Source organism: Equus caballus, chromosome 21 (genome assembly GCF_041296265.1).
Source record: "Equus caballus isolate H_3958 breed thoroughbred chromosome 21, TB-T2T, whole genome shotgun sequence".
In the NCBI taxonomy this organism is placed as follows: Eukaryota; Metazoa; Chordata; class Mammalia; order Perissodactyla; family Equidae; genus Equus; species Equus caballus.
In genome coordinates this window covers 12,834,288-12,848,022 of record NC_091704.1, presented here as the reverse complement: position 1 = coordinate 12,848,022, position 13,735 = coordinate 12,834,288, and positions in this window count along the sequence as shown.

The window sequence follows — 13,735 nt, the reverse complement described above, 5'->3', positions numbered from 1 at the left end:
TGTCCGCGCCCAGGATCCGAACCCTGGGCCGCCGCAGCAGAGCGCGCGAACTTAACCACTCAGCCACAGTGCCGGCCCCTCGGAACTTTTGCTGGAAATATTAAGCAAAAGACACATTCCTTCTGCCGGGATTGCTAACCTGGTAGCATCGAGCCTGCAGCTTCTGGTGGTTGTCTTTGCACAGGGGAGAGCTTGCCTGAGATCAATGTCAACAGGAGAGCCAGTCCAAAAACTGGCAGAGGCAGATTCATGCAGGGCATTGTTGGAACACCAGTTACTGCGGGATAAAATTAGCCAACGCTTACTAGCAGTTACTCTGTCAGACCCTGTTCTAAAAGATTTACTGATATTAAATCAATTAACCCTCATGCAGCCTTATGACGTAGGTACTATAATTGTCTCTGTTTTCCTGATGAGAAAACTGTTTGGATAAGTAAGTAGTGAAGCAGAGATTCTAACTCAGGGTGTCAGGTTCCAGAGCCTAAAAGTTTAAACATTATACTGCATAATCCCTGGTGGTGAGTTCCGTGAGTCAACACACTCGTTTAAGTCAGTTGGAGGTGGATTTCTGTCCCTTCTGTCGGAGAGAGACTTAACCAGTCAACTATCTCGTCTACCCGGAAATCTTTACTGATGGGAACCTGACAAGCAGAGAAAGACTATTTGTGTAAAATGCCTTAATAAACACTTCTGTGACTCGTTTTCAAGTAAGGAACTCTAGCGATGCGTTTGGGCAGCTAAAGTCCTTTCTCTGGAAACATGGAATGATCCAATTCTTGTGTTCTGTCTAAAGGCATATGTTCAACAGCTCTTATTTCTGGATAGCCCCCAACACCTAGGCCCACCTTTCCACCATTCGCCTGGATTTGCCAGCTACTCAGATTTCTGGTCAGCAAGGAATTTAAGTCTTAACCTCTTCCACCATTTCTGAGTTATTGCCTCGGTAATAAACAAACTAGGACTTTGCCCAACTTGTCCCACTTGGCTTCATGAGATATATTTCAAGCGTGGTGAATTTTTATTGTCCCAGGAGCTCTGGAGTGATCCATAAAAAGCAATGATCCCAGAGTCCTCTCCTTTTTCATGCCTCCACTTTTCCTGAGGAAGTCCAGCCGTCCCCAAGGCTTTATGACCACCTATGCCCTGAGGACCCGCAAACTTCACAGGGCATCTTGACTCTTCTTCTCAACACCATACCTCTCATTCCAATCTCCTACTCAATACGTGCAACTGGAAATCCCTTAGAGGCAACAACGCCAAAACAACCTCATTCTCTTCCACGTTGCTCCAGAAGCTCCATCCACCCACTTCTCTACCTCTATTTCAGTTCCGCTAACGGCATTATCGTTCATCAGGATTCGACAGCAGACAACTTGGCTTTTTCATCATCCTTGCCCCGGCTTCCATGTTCAATTAGTTACTAAGTCCTGATAATACTCCCTTAAATATCTCCCAGAGACATTCTCTCTTCTCTTCCCCTCATTGTTTCTCGGCAGAACTATTGCCAAGAGCCCACTAAATACCCTCCCACCTCCAGGTCATCTCCATTCTAATGTGCCCTGGCCATCGTAAACAGCACAATCTCTCTTTAAAAGGTGTTTCCGATTTTTAGAGAAAAGGGCACAGCAGATATAAGCAGTGAGGAAACCCTTTCCTGAATTCCCTTGAAAATGCCCTCAAACAACCAATAAGAGCAGGTGTGAGATCTCTGCCAACAAGATGAAATCAATCGCGTTCTGAATCAGGGCTGAGTTGACATTAATTGCAGTGTCTTTTGAAATAGATTTAAAAATGTATCGTATATCACAAGCTTGTTGAAAAACTTCAATTACTTTGCTATTGCCTAAAGAAAGACAAATCCCAATATATTTTTAAACGTTACATTTGGAAATAATTTAAAACTTACAGAAAAGTTGAAAGAATAAAAATATTACGAAGAATACCTGTATACGCTTTACTCAGATTTACCTATTGCTAACATTTTACTTTATCATTTGCTCTATGTAAATATTCAGACACACCACACAATTATTTTCCAGAACCACTTTAGAGTATGTCATACATATCACGGCCTTTTACCTTTAATAGTTCAGTGTGTATTTCTGAGAATAAGAGGTGTTTTTACGTCACCACTGTCCAGTTATCCTCTTCACTAAATTTAACACTGATTCAATACTTTTATCTAATCTAACGTCTGAATTCCAATATCGCCAAGTGACCCAATAAAGTCCCTTACTGCAGTTTTCTTCCTTCTAGTACAGGACGTAGTAGATCACAGATTGCATTTACTTGCTGTGTCTCTTTCGTTTCCTTTAATCTGGAACATTCCCACAACCTTTCTTTATCTTTTATGACATTGACTTTTTTTTGTAGAGTCCATTTTTTTCTTTTAAATGGAACTTTCCTCATTTGGGTTTGTCTGATGTTTCCTCATGATGAGATTTAAATCAACCATTCCCCGACTGGATGCCACATAAGTAAAACCCTGTCCTCCTTAGGGTGACATGTCTAGGAAGCCCAAATATTTTCAATGTGGCATTCAAGGTCTCTAAATTTTGACTCTTCCTAGAGTCCACACATTCCTCCTTTTGATATTACCCATGAACCCTGTCTGACTGAACACCTAGGGATCAGCCATTGTGGAATCTGTTTGCCTGTCCAATATCCATTCCTTTGGGAACGCCCCCCCCAACCCTGAATTCCTTACTAATGCTGCTCAATCTTCATTTTTTCCATGGGGTAGATCCCACTTCTGTGGTTCTAGAGATATCATCAGGGACCAGGAATGGCCAATCAAGGTCCTTCCTCTCCTGAGCCACAGAAATGCAAGGATGGGCACATATCCCAAGTTGAGCTGTCCTGGGCTTTCTCCGGACTTCACAGGACGTACCTCTTTTCCTCAAGCCTTGTGAATTATAAGGAGTGCATGTGTGGATCTGTAGAGGAAGGGCAGCTTATTACAATACAGAGAGAGAGGATAATAAGGGAAAACATAGCTACAACTTGAAGTGTGTGTGAAAGAGAAAAAGAGAGGACGAGATATGTGATGACATCATTTAAGCAGCTGATTGCATCATGCCTGTATCCTTCATTACCCAGGACTTTTCAGTTGCATGAGTGGGTAAATTCCTGTGTGGATTAAGCTAACTTGTCAACTGCAAGAATCTGACTTGATGCTCTTTTTTCATACTGGCCTGTGTTGCTGAAGTCCAAGCATGGTAACAGACTCAGGTGATAATACACACACTTACTCTTCAACGTTGTGCACATTTATCTACAGAACAGATCAACATTTCTTAGATTCTGCGTTCACATATTTCTGTAAACACTGTTCAGCTTTGCTCATGAGTAGTCAGGTAGAAGACGTAAGTACATAATTATTTAAAATTATACTTTAAACAGAAAGTTCAATATGAATTCCTGAGAACCCCTAGGATGTATCAAAGGAGGTCTCAGAGGAAAATTCATAGTTCTAAATGTTATGAATTTTAAATTATACAAATGAAAATAAATTATACTTAACTCAAGGAAAACAGATGGCAGCACTTTCCAAAGATAAAAGCAGAAATTACCAGATTATGAAATAGAAAAAAAAAAAAGTTGAAATGATGAATACAACTCCAAACATGGTTTTCTGGGGGAAAAAAAAAAATCTGTTCACTTAATAAAGAGAAGAAGAATAAAATTCAAATTCTCAATATTGAAGAATGGAGAAAGGGTCTCAGACACAGAGGCAATCCAACTTTGCAAGAAAAAATACATGCCTAGAAAGCTTCAGAAGTGAATTCTGTCAAATCTTCAAGAAATAGAAAAGTCTTATGTCATTTAATCTGTTATAGAACATTCTTTTAAAGCATAAGGTGATAAATGCTCACAGAGAAACATTAAAAACTTATCAGGGCACTTCAGCAGGAGCATTTTGCTAGTTCTCAAAATTAGACTATGGATTCATCAAATGGATGGGAGAGGGACGTTCATCCCAGGCAATGGGAATCTGGAGGGCAAAGGCTCGGAGGGATGAATACATGGAGGAAATAAATATTCATCAAATGACACAAGCCTGAAAAGAATGAAAAAAGGACTAAATGTCAGGACTAGGAATGGAAAATAGTCCAATAATCTGGAGTGATGGAGCTGATTCTAAAAATACCAAATATGGTACTAAACTTTGGTAGATAAGACCGGGAAAGTAGTCACATCTGTGATGTCAGTTATTCAACACTAACTCAAAAGGACTCAGAAATATGATGTGGTTAGCAAAAACGTGAAGAATCTTAGGTTATACTGCAAAAGTATACTGTCTAGAAAGAAGAAGATAATAGTCTCCCTCCACAGTGTTCTGGTCAGTACACTTTAATATAGTACTCAGTTTTAAAGGAATATTAATTTCTTAAAAAGAGAGAGAACATATCCAGAGGAAGACTAGGATAATGAGAAGTCACTCGGTGGAACGTGTTGTTTTGCTGATTCTCATTCTTTAGGGAACAACACTTCATTTTTCCTTAGGGAATCATCTCTCCCATCCCCATTCTTAGCCCATGCTGGGCCTTAAAATCAGCCAGAGCAATAGGCATATAATCCAGGCATGTCCCGTCACAGTTTCATCCTCTGGGCAAAAGCGACTGATTAGTTTTGAGGCTCATGGTCACCAAATCAGATCAGGATTTCAGTTGGAACTATTAGGAAAATGTGCACTTTCTGTTTGGCTTGCTGCATTGAGGGGACGTAAGTCTGGGGTTACTAGAGGACAGTGTGGCCATGAAGCCAGTGGAGAGAATATCACAGATGGAGAGAGACAGGTTCCTGATGTCATTAATGAGAACCTTGGTCCAATCGTTCCTGAAGCCAACATGAACTTTACAGTTATTTGAATTTACAAATGTTCTTTACCTAGTTTAAGTTCAGTTTCTGCCATTTGCCGCCATAAGATTTCTACCTAATTCAACCTTAAAACATGTCTTATGAGATACGAGTAAAGGAACTGTTAATTTTGAAATTGAAATGGCACATGGACATCAGGACTGCTCTCCTTAAACTCTCAAAAACCATTTCATTGACATCAAGAACAAGGTAAAGATGCTCTGCACACGAGCATTAATTTTCATTTTGGGGGAGGTTTTATAAAATACAATAAGACAAGAAAAATGAATGATTGCTGAACTACTGGAAAAGAAGAGAAAATTTTTTTATCTTTGCTGACACGATTATAAATATAGAAAGTCTAAGAGTCTACACACAAAAACCATTTTAGCAGCAGTTAGCTCAGGGCTAATCTTCCTCAAAAAAAAAACAAAACATTTTAATTTGATAAAGTGGCTGTATGTAATATAAATACACAAAAATCAATACATTTCTAAATTGAGCACTCAGAAATAAAAATGGGAAAAACATATTCATAAACATGATAAAAGCTAGGAAATATTTAGAAATGCATTAAACGCAAAGATATGGGAATTAAATGAAGAAATCTATAAAATTGTATTTAAGAATATGAATGTAGATACAGTAAGTGGGAAGATAAATGTCCATGGATGGCATGACAATGTATTAAAATATCAACTATTTGAAAATTATCATATTAATTCAATATAATTTCAATTTGGATACCAAACTTTTGTCAATTTTATAAAATGATGGTAATTTTCATTTGGAGAATTAATTTCCCCAAATAACCAAAAATACAATAAAGAAGAATACTGAGGAATGACATGCCTTGCAAGGTATTACAACATATAATGAAATTATCATAATAAAAACAATGCGGTATTAACATAAATAAATAAATAGATGGGGGGGTGAACCTTGAGATAAATTGCATTATAGATGACAATTGTAAATAATGAAAAATGCCAGTAACCAAAGCATACTTTTATTTAACAAATAGTGTTGGCACAACTGCCTTTTATCTGGGAAAAAAATGAAATCCGTTACTTTATACTGTATATTAAATTTTAGATAGATTAAAAATCTAAATGTAAAGAAAAAATAATATGGTTAAATCCTATCTTATAATTTTAAATGATATGCATCTCTCTAGATATTTAAACCACACAAAACAGCTCTAAAATTCTCTCCTAGCACTTTCTCTTGTCCTCAGTCTTATCCCAGCCCTCTGGTAGAACAGGACGGGTATAAAGCAATCAGTCATACAACAAATTAAGGATTCTCCTGAGAACCTAGGAAGGTATCAGGATAGAATGTTACCACCACCAATGTCTGCAGAGAATTGCTATAAACAACAATTAGAAAGCATTTTCATCCCAAATCTTATCTGGTCTCGGATCACATTTCTTTTTTGGTTCTCAGCAAGGAAAGAATTTCCTGTATCATTATTTTTACTGATTATCTCCTGCTCCATCTTATCTACAAATATACCATTTTTTATAAGGAGGAAGAACAAATCAACTAAAGCAACTACGCTTCTTACTAAGGTGACACACCATTGCTGTTCCAATACATACTCCTGGGAGAGTCTGGGAAAAATGGAGGTGGAAGCATCAGAAGAGAGTAAGAAAACTCACACTTATTGTTCACCCACTACATGCAAAATATTTTTGACATCTCATCCAAACCACAAGCAGAGTAAGTATGTCATTCTTCCTGTCTCATAAATAAGGAGAACAAGGCTCAGCAAGGTGAAATAATTTGCTCAAGGTCATTGTGATAACTTTCTTGATGAAGCTTCCTGACTGTTCTCTCCTTTCAGGACTCTTGATTTCTCTTTGAGAAACTATCCACCCCCATTCTGAGTCCTTGTGCATCCAGGGATGCGCACATGGCTGAGGCAGAGCCAATCACTGTGTTTCCCTCCCTGGACACAGAGATTGGTTCAGAGATAGGCACGAGACCTAGCAAATGCTACCTTTGAACTCTGCATATACATAGACTGATAAATTCCTCTATTTACTTAAATCACTTTACATTGGGCTGCTGTCCCTGGTATGGAAAATGTCTTGATTAACCGAGTCACCACAGAGCCAAGAAATGATAAAGCCAAGATATAAACGTCTTTCTTCTTGACTCCAAAGGTCATGATCTTTCTACAAGGCCCTGTTTCCTGGTAAAACACTCTTAGCTGGAGGAAAATAGTATAATTCACTCAAGAATCTGCTGTGATACCTGACACGTCCTCAGCCTGCTGTGAACTCTACACTGTCTTTGATTAGTGAAGAACATTCTGGGAAATTTGATGGAAATGAGATTTCAATTGTCCTGAAAAAAAAACAGTGAAGTCCAGTTCCCAAGGATTTGGCTTTATTCAACAGGTGCATGGTCCTGAAGCAAAAGAACATGTTAACATGGAAAGAACAATGGGCTCTGAGTCAAAAGAAAAGAAAGAGAATTCTGCTTCCACCATTCAGCTATGCGATTTGAGTCAAGAGGGTGCGCTTTTCTGAACTTTAATTTTTTCTCTTCCTCCTGGCAGAGCTTTTGCGAGACAAAAATAAGATCTTGGCTATTAAAGTACTTTTATTTATTTTTTTAATTGCAAAGGGCTCTAATGTAATATTGCTAAATGTTGCTGGGGTATCTGGGTACAGCTTAGAGTTCCAGTGCCATTATTACAACAGATAATCACCGAGTAGTTAGACCCAGCATTAAAAACAAATAACATATTTAAAGAAACGAATATTGGTTAAAAAATAAATAAGTAGGATCAACTTAATTGCATTTACTAATAGAAGAAATTCGCTCAAAGGCAGTCTTAGAAAGATAAAAATGGTGACTAGAAAATAAACACTGTATATCATGTTCTCTTTACAGTATCGTACGAAATGGTAAGCTATGTAGATAACATAAAATAAAATGGGTAAATAGAGAGAATAAGTTATAATAAGATTGAAAAAATAAATCTAAAACATTAAAAATACCAAACAAGACTACATAGAACAAAAAGAAAAATATGATAAGGTAATAATAGGAAAAAGGAAGATATCATACAGCTAACGGAGTTGAATAACATACTAAGAGGAGCAGAAGGATTCAAAGCCAGGCAGCTCACTGGATCTGCTGGCGGTTACCGCGTGGACGGTGTGTGACAGGTACGGGGGGTTTTATGTCCCGTATCCCATCTATCCTACCAATAGCACTGCAAACCCAGGATCAACATTCCTATTTCACAAAGAGGGAAGCTGAGGCCCGGAGTGACTAAAAGATGTGCCTGAGGTGTCACAGCGCGTGGAAGTGCAGCTTCGACGGGAACGCCGGTGTTGGGGTTTCTAGAGCAGACTGGCTTCCTTCCACGCGACCCCTGAAACAGCTGGGGCTCCCCCTCAGCGTTTCCCCAAGGCTGGTGTTTGTCGTGGGTGTCACTGGGATTTCAAGAGAGGACTGATATCCTTAGGGCATGAGGTAGTCTCGCAAGAGCCCGGGATCCACCCCCCATCCTTTCAGTTACAGCCCCATTTCCCCCCACCGGAACCGTGTCTTGGACACGCGCAGCCCCTGCCCAGCTGGCGTGGAGCGCCCAAGCCCGGCCTCAGCCAATCAGCTTATCGCATTCCCTTCACAACAGCAAGTGTTCCAGGGAGAGCAGTTGGCTGAAGCAGGCCAATCAGAGCCAGGGGTCTCAGATGGCAGGGCTTCCATTTGAGCTTAGGTTGTCGCTCGCATCCCACCCCATCCTGCGTATATGGTCGGGACTTCAACCGACAATATGAAGAATCACAACGGCGAGAGCCATCCACCCCACAAGGGGGAGCACCTGCCTGGGAATGGGCCACATAGGGTGCAAGACGGAGCCAGGCAGTGGAGAAAGAACCACCATTCTGCTGGCACTGCTTTACCCTCAGTCACGCCAACGCGAAGGCAAAATGCTCCCCGCACCTTACAAGCGCTTGAGCTGGCGAGCCCAGGGATTCCTTCCTCACAACCTAACATTTACAGAGACATCCCCTTGAAGCCTTACATCGCTGTGTGAGAAACCATGAAGGAAGCCAAGAACAATTCTCACGCCTAGCTTCAAAGCCCTAAGATGCTGACTCTCTGGGACCACGGACGTCACTGTCAGACCACCAAGGCACGAACTAGGAGCCGTAGGCATATCTCAGACTACTTGGATGCTTGCTTTGAGGACTAGATATTTTAATTATGTGGCTAAGAAGAGCACGGGTTCCCTTTTGTGTTGGGTTTCAATAGAAAGCGTCAGATAAACCTGGATTCAGACATTAGCTTTGTCACATACTAGAGACACGAGCCTTGGGAAGTTAGTGGTTCTGCCCTACCACTGTGCCTTGGTACATAATATTCCCTCTACCTGGCACACGCTTCCACCCCTCTTCCACCTCCCCTGTTTGCCTGGCTGAGCCCTGGTCATCATCCAGATCTCAGCTTAGACATCACTTCCTCCAGGAAGCCCTCCTTAACTTCTCACCCTAAGGTCTAAATGAAGTTTGCCTTTTCCAGGTTCCCAGAGAACCTCCATTCTCTGCTTGTCCCAGCACTTGTTTCACTATTATAATCATCAAAAATAATCATAAATATCTAGTTCCCCCACCAGAATAGAAGCTTCCTGAGGGCAGGGAGTGTACTATAGTATTCACGATCTAAGCCCCGTCGTGAACTAGCAGGGCGCAAAAGTTTTACTGAATGAGCAAGTATCTCAGTCTTTCCATTTCCTCCTCTGTGTAACGGACATCACTGTAGCCAGCCTCACAGGACTGCTTGGAGATTTAATTCAGTATGTAGATAGCCCAGCACACACCTGGCACACAGTAGGTGCTGAATAAATGTTAATTCCCTTCTACTTCGTTTACCCTTTCCAAGAAATGTGCGTGTTAAGGACTCATTCTTTGCTAATCAATAACTTGATCTCCCTGAGTGCCATTAATAAAACTAATAAAATCCTCACTATTTCCTCAAAAGACCAAGGCAACTCAGGGGTCAATGATCATCTGTCTCAGCTTGACAGTAATTCCTGGGTCACACTCACCGTGGAAAGCTCTTTTTCTCTCAGTAGCTGTCAACATGGAATAAAGTGATTAAAAGTGTTAAAAATCATATATAATAAATGGCGCCAATATAAAACTTAATGCCCCTAATATTTCCTCAGAGTTGCTACCTTTTCATTAATTGAAGCAAGAAATGTTCCACTTAGTTAAAATAGCTACTTAGTATCCTGCTCAGAAACACATCTGCAGCCCCAGTTCACTGGTTCAGTGGGTTTAAATTAGTTGGTATCAATGTTATTGATGATATGAGGATTCAGAGCGCGTGCTGAGGCTGTGAGGAGGGTGATGCTCTGGGCTTCCGTATTCTCCGCACGCACGGACTCGGGGCTCTGCCGGGGTGTGCTGGCGAGCTGACCGCAGGGTCTTATAACAAAAGCTGCAAGGAGGACAACCACAGGCCACCTGATGGAGACCCTGGCATCACAGTAGATCCTTTGCTCCAATGAATGGAAACTGATCCTGCTGTGTGCCTGAGGGAGAACAACACTGTTATTGAACATCTATCTAATATACAAGGCAAGGCAGAGCCCAGTGGTTAAAGGCACTGACCCCAGAGTCAGGCAGCTTTGGGTTTCAATCTGGCTCTGCCACTCCCTACACATCCTTGGGCACAGCAGTTAATCTCGCTGAGCTGCTGTCTTTATCTGCAAAATGGAGATAGTAACAGCACCTGAGTCCCGAGGTTATTGTGAGGATGAAGTCCACCTGTCACTTAGCACAGCGCCAGGCACGTGCCAAAGCTTAGATATTCTCCTTTTCCTAATACATGTGTGATGTCATTTCACCTTCACACTGGTCCTATTAGATACGCATTATTATCCCACTAGAAGGTTCACTGGATTTAGAGCCAAAACATCTGGGTTCAAAAGTTTTTTAGACTGGCCAAAATCCAGACCACTGACACCACCAAATGCGAGTGAGGATGAGGAGCAGCAGGAACTCTTGTTCATTGCTGGTGGGAATGCAAAATGGTCCAGCCACTGTGGAAGACAGTTTGGCGGCTGCTCACAAAACTAAGCATACTCTTACCAAGGACCCAGCAGTTGTGCTCCTTGGTATTTACGCAAAGGAGCTGAAAACTTATGTCCACACAAAAACCTGCACGTGGATGTTTACAGCGGCTTTATTCATAACTGCCGAAACCTGCAAGCAATCAAGATGTCGTTCCACAGGTGAATGGATAAATAAGCTGTGGGACATCCAGACAATGGAATATTATTCTGTGCTGAAAAGAAATGAGCTATTAAGTCATGAAAAGACACGGAGGAAGCTTAAATGCATATTACTAAGTGAAAGGAGCCAATCTGAAAAGGCTACATACTGTATAATTCCAACTATATGACATTCTGGAAAAGGGAACACTACGGAAACAGTAATAAGATGCGTGTTTCACAGGGTTGGGGGGCCGGGAGAGAAACAGGCAGAGCACAGAGATTTTTTAGAGCAGTGAAAATATTCTGTATGATACTACGATGGTGGGTATATGTCTTGAGAAATGTGTCCAAACAAATTTATGTTGTACACAGAATGTACGACACCAAGAGTGAACACTAATGTATACTCTGGACTTTTGATGACTAAACAAAAAACCTGTCCCAGAGATAAAGTAGCTGTGTCACCTTAGCTCATGCATTCAATCTCTCCCAAAGTCATGTTCTTATCCATAAAATGGGAATAAATAACCCAGGTGAGGTCACTATGAGTTTAACTGAGGTCATGCCTTAGAAAGGGTAAGGGGACCAATAGGTCACTGGTAGACCCAAAATAAAAGGCACCCACAGTTCCATGGGGCCTCAGCTTGGGGAGGGCACCTGTTTCAGGAGGCACAGCCTGGGGCTGGGAGACCTGGAAGCAGGCACAGAGCCAGCGCTGATGGGAGGAAGCTGGAGTTGTTTACATTCCTAATTACAGGAATCAAGGCTTCAGCACAGCCAGGTGTCATTCCAACAGACAAGGTTGATAGGATGTGAACGGGCCCAGCTGCCACCACTCTGCTCGCGGACGACAGGCGTGGCGATGAAGTCAGATGAATTACCCTGCAGCCTGGCCGTGCTGGTCAACTTCAGCTGCTTGGAGGCACAGATTAAAATTCAGTCTTGCAAATTCTACGTTTCTCCCAAAACCTCCTCGCGGTTGCCTTAGGTCTGTTCCCCAGAAAGGCGCCGCCACGGGGAGCAGTGTGCAAGTCAGACATTTGGCCGGTGGCCTCAAATGTGGTCCCCTTTCCCCCTCCAATGGTGAAGTTCAGGAAGGAGGAATGTACTAAGAGCACCAGCTTCAGAGTCCAAACCCTGCCACGTGCAAGGTGTGTGAAGTGCCGCCAATCATTTAAGCATTTTGGAATTCAATTTCCTCATCTGTAATATGGGAATAGTCCTTTTAGGGTTGCTGTGAGGATAAAGCACTTACAGGCACATAGGAATCTAACTCAATAAATAGTAGTGAAAATTATTAGCAGTATTGCTTTAATGGGCTACCTGGGCAAGTTCTGAGCCCAGGCATCCATCAATTTATAGTCCGCGCCCTACCAGCCGGCAGCCGCTTTAACTAGACCGATTAACAACCTGTTTCTGATCAATGATTTATCACTTATGTTTCCCTGTTAATGAAATGTAATTGCCAAGCCCGAGATGTAACACGGCAGCAAAACAAACCACCATCTGAAAATTATATCCCTGGTCCCATAAGTAAAGCGGCAGCAACATGCTGGAATGCCTTATGATCAGAGGGAGCGTCACCAGGCCTGGCCTTCGAGGCGCTTGTTCTGTTTGAAGGTGGAAGAGGTACTCCTCGCCAGTGTATTCTTCTCCATAAAAATTAACGCTGTAACAGGACGCCAAATGGCTTCAGCTAATGTGCTTTTGAATGAGGACTAAATTTTATTCATAAGCATCAGTGTCAGGACTAAAATAACATTTTTATGGACGCTGCAAGCATAAACAGCAGTGCTGACTGAAACAGGACTGCCACTGAACTGACTTGTTTCCCTCCGCGTGGCTGCTCAGACAGCAGAGGACTGGGAACCAGAGACCCTGGCCACGGGTCTCGCTTCTGGTCTCTCCTGTTTTGTGACATTGGGGGCAAATTAACTAAAAACGAAAATGAAAACAAAGCACTCCCCCTAACCTTCAGCCTCATCGTCTGTAAAGTGGGGTAATAATACAACTGACCTCCCAGAGATATTGCGAATATTAAGCTCATTTATTCATTCATCCATAATGCCAGTTTCCAGGCTTGGTTCTGGGCACACGGAAGTAATCAAAACAGAAACAACTGCTTGTGTGGAACTTACATCCCAGTGGGAGAAGACAGACACTAGGAAATGAATAATTACGTTGGATGCTACGTTAGGGAGAGGTAACTGTTACTGAGAAAAATTAACTGAAAGAAGGAGACTGGGGATGCTAATGGGCGGTGGAGGATGCAGGCAATTTTAAATAGAGTGGTCAAGAAGGTCATACTGAGAAGGTGACATTTAAACAACCTGGTGGGTCTACATGCATCAGGACTTGAGCAGAGAGCCAGACTCACACAGTAAATATCCAATAGATGGTAGGTATTGCTGTTCCCAGGAGAATGGTATGAAAATACATATATGAGAGAGCTTTCAAAACGGCAGAGCTATATAATCCAGATGAGTGGGTTAATGTGTGTGAATGACTGAGTAGACTTCTGACACCCCATCCTGCAATCAAGAGTGACCCGAAGATGGATGCCATGGGCAGGAAAAGCTGCGTTTGACCCCAGGAAGGCCAGAGGGTCCTGGGTCATGTGTTGAACAACAG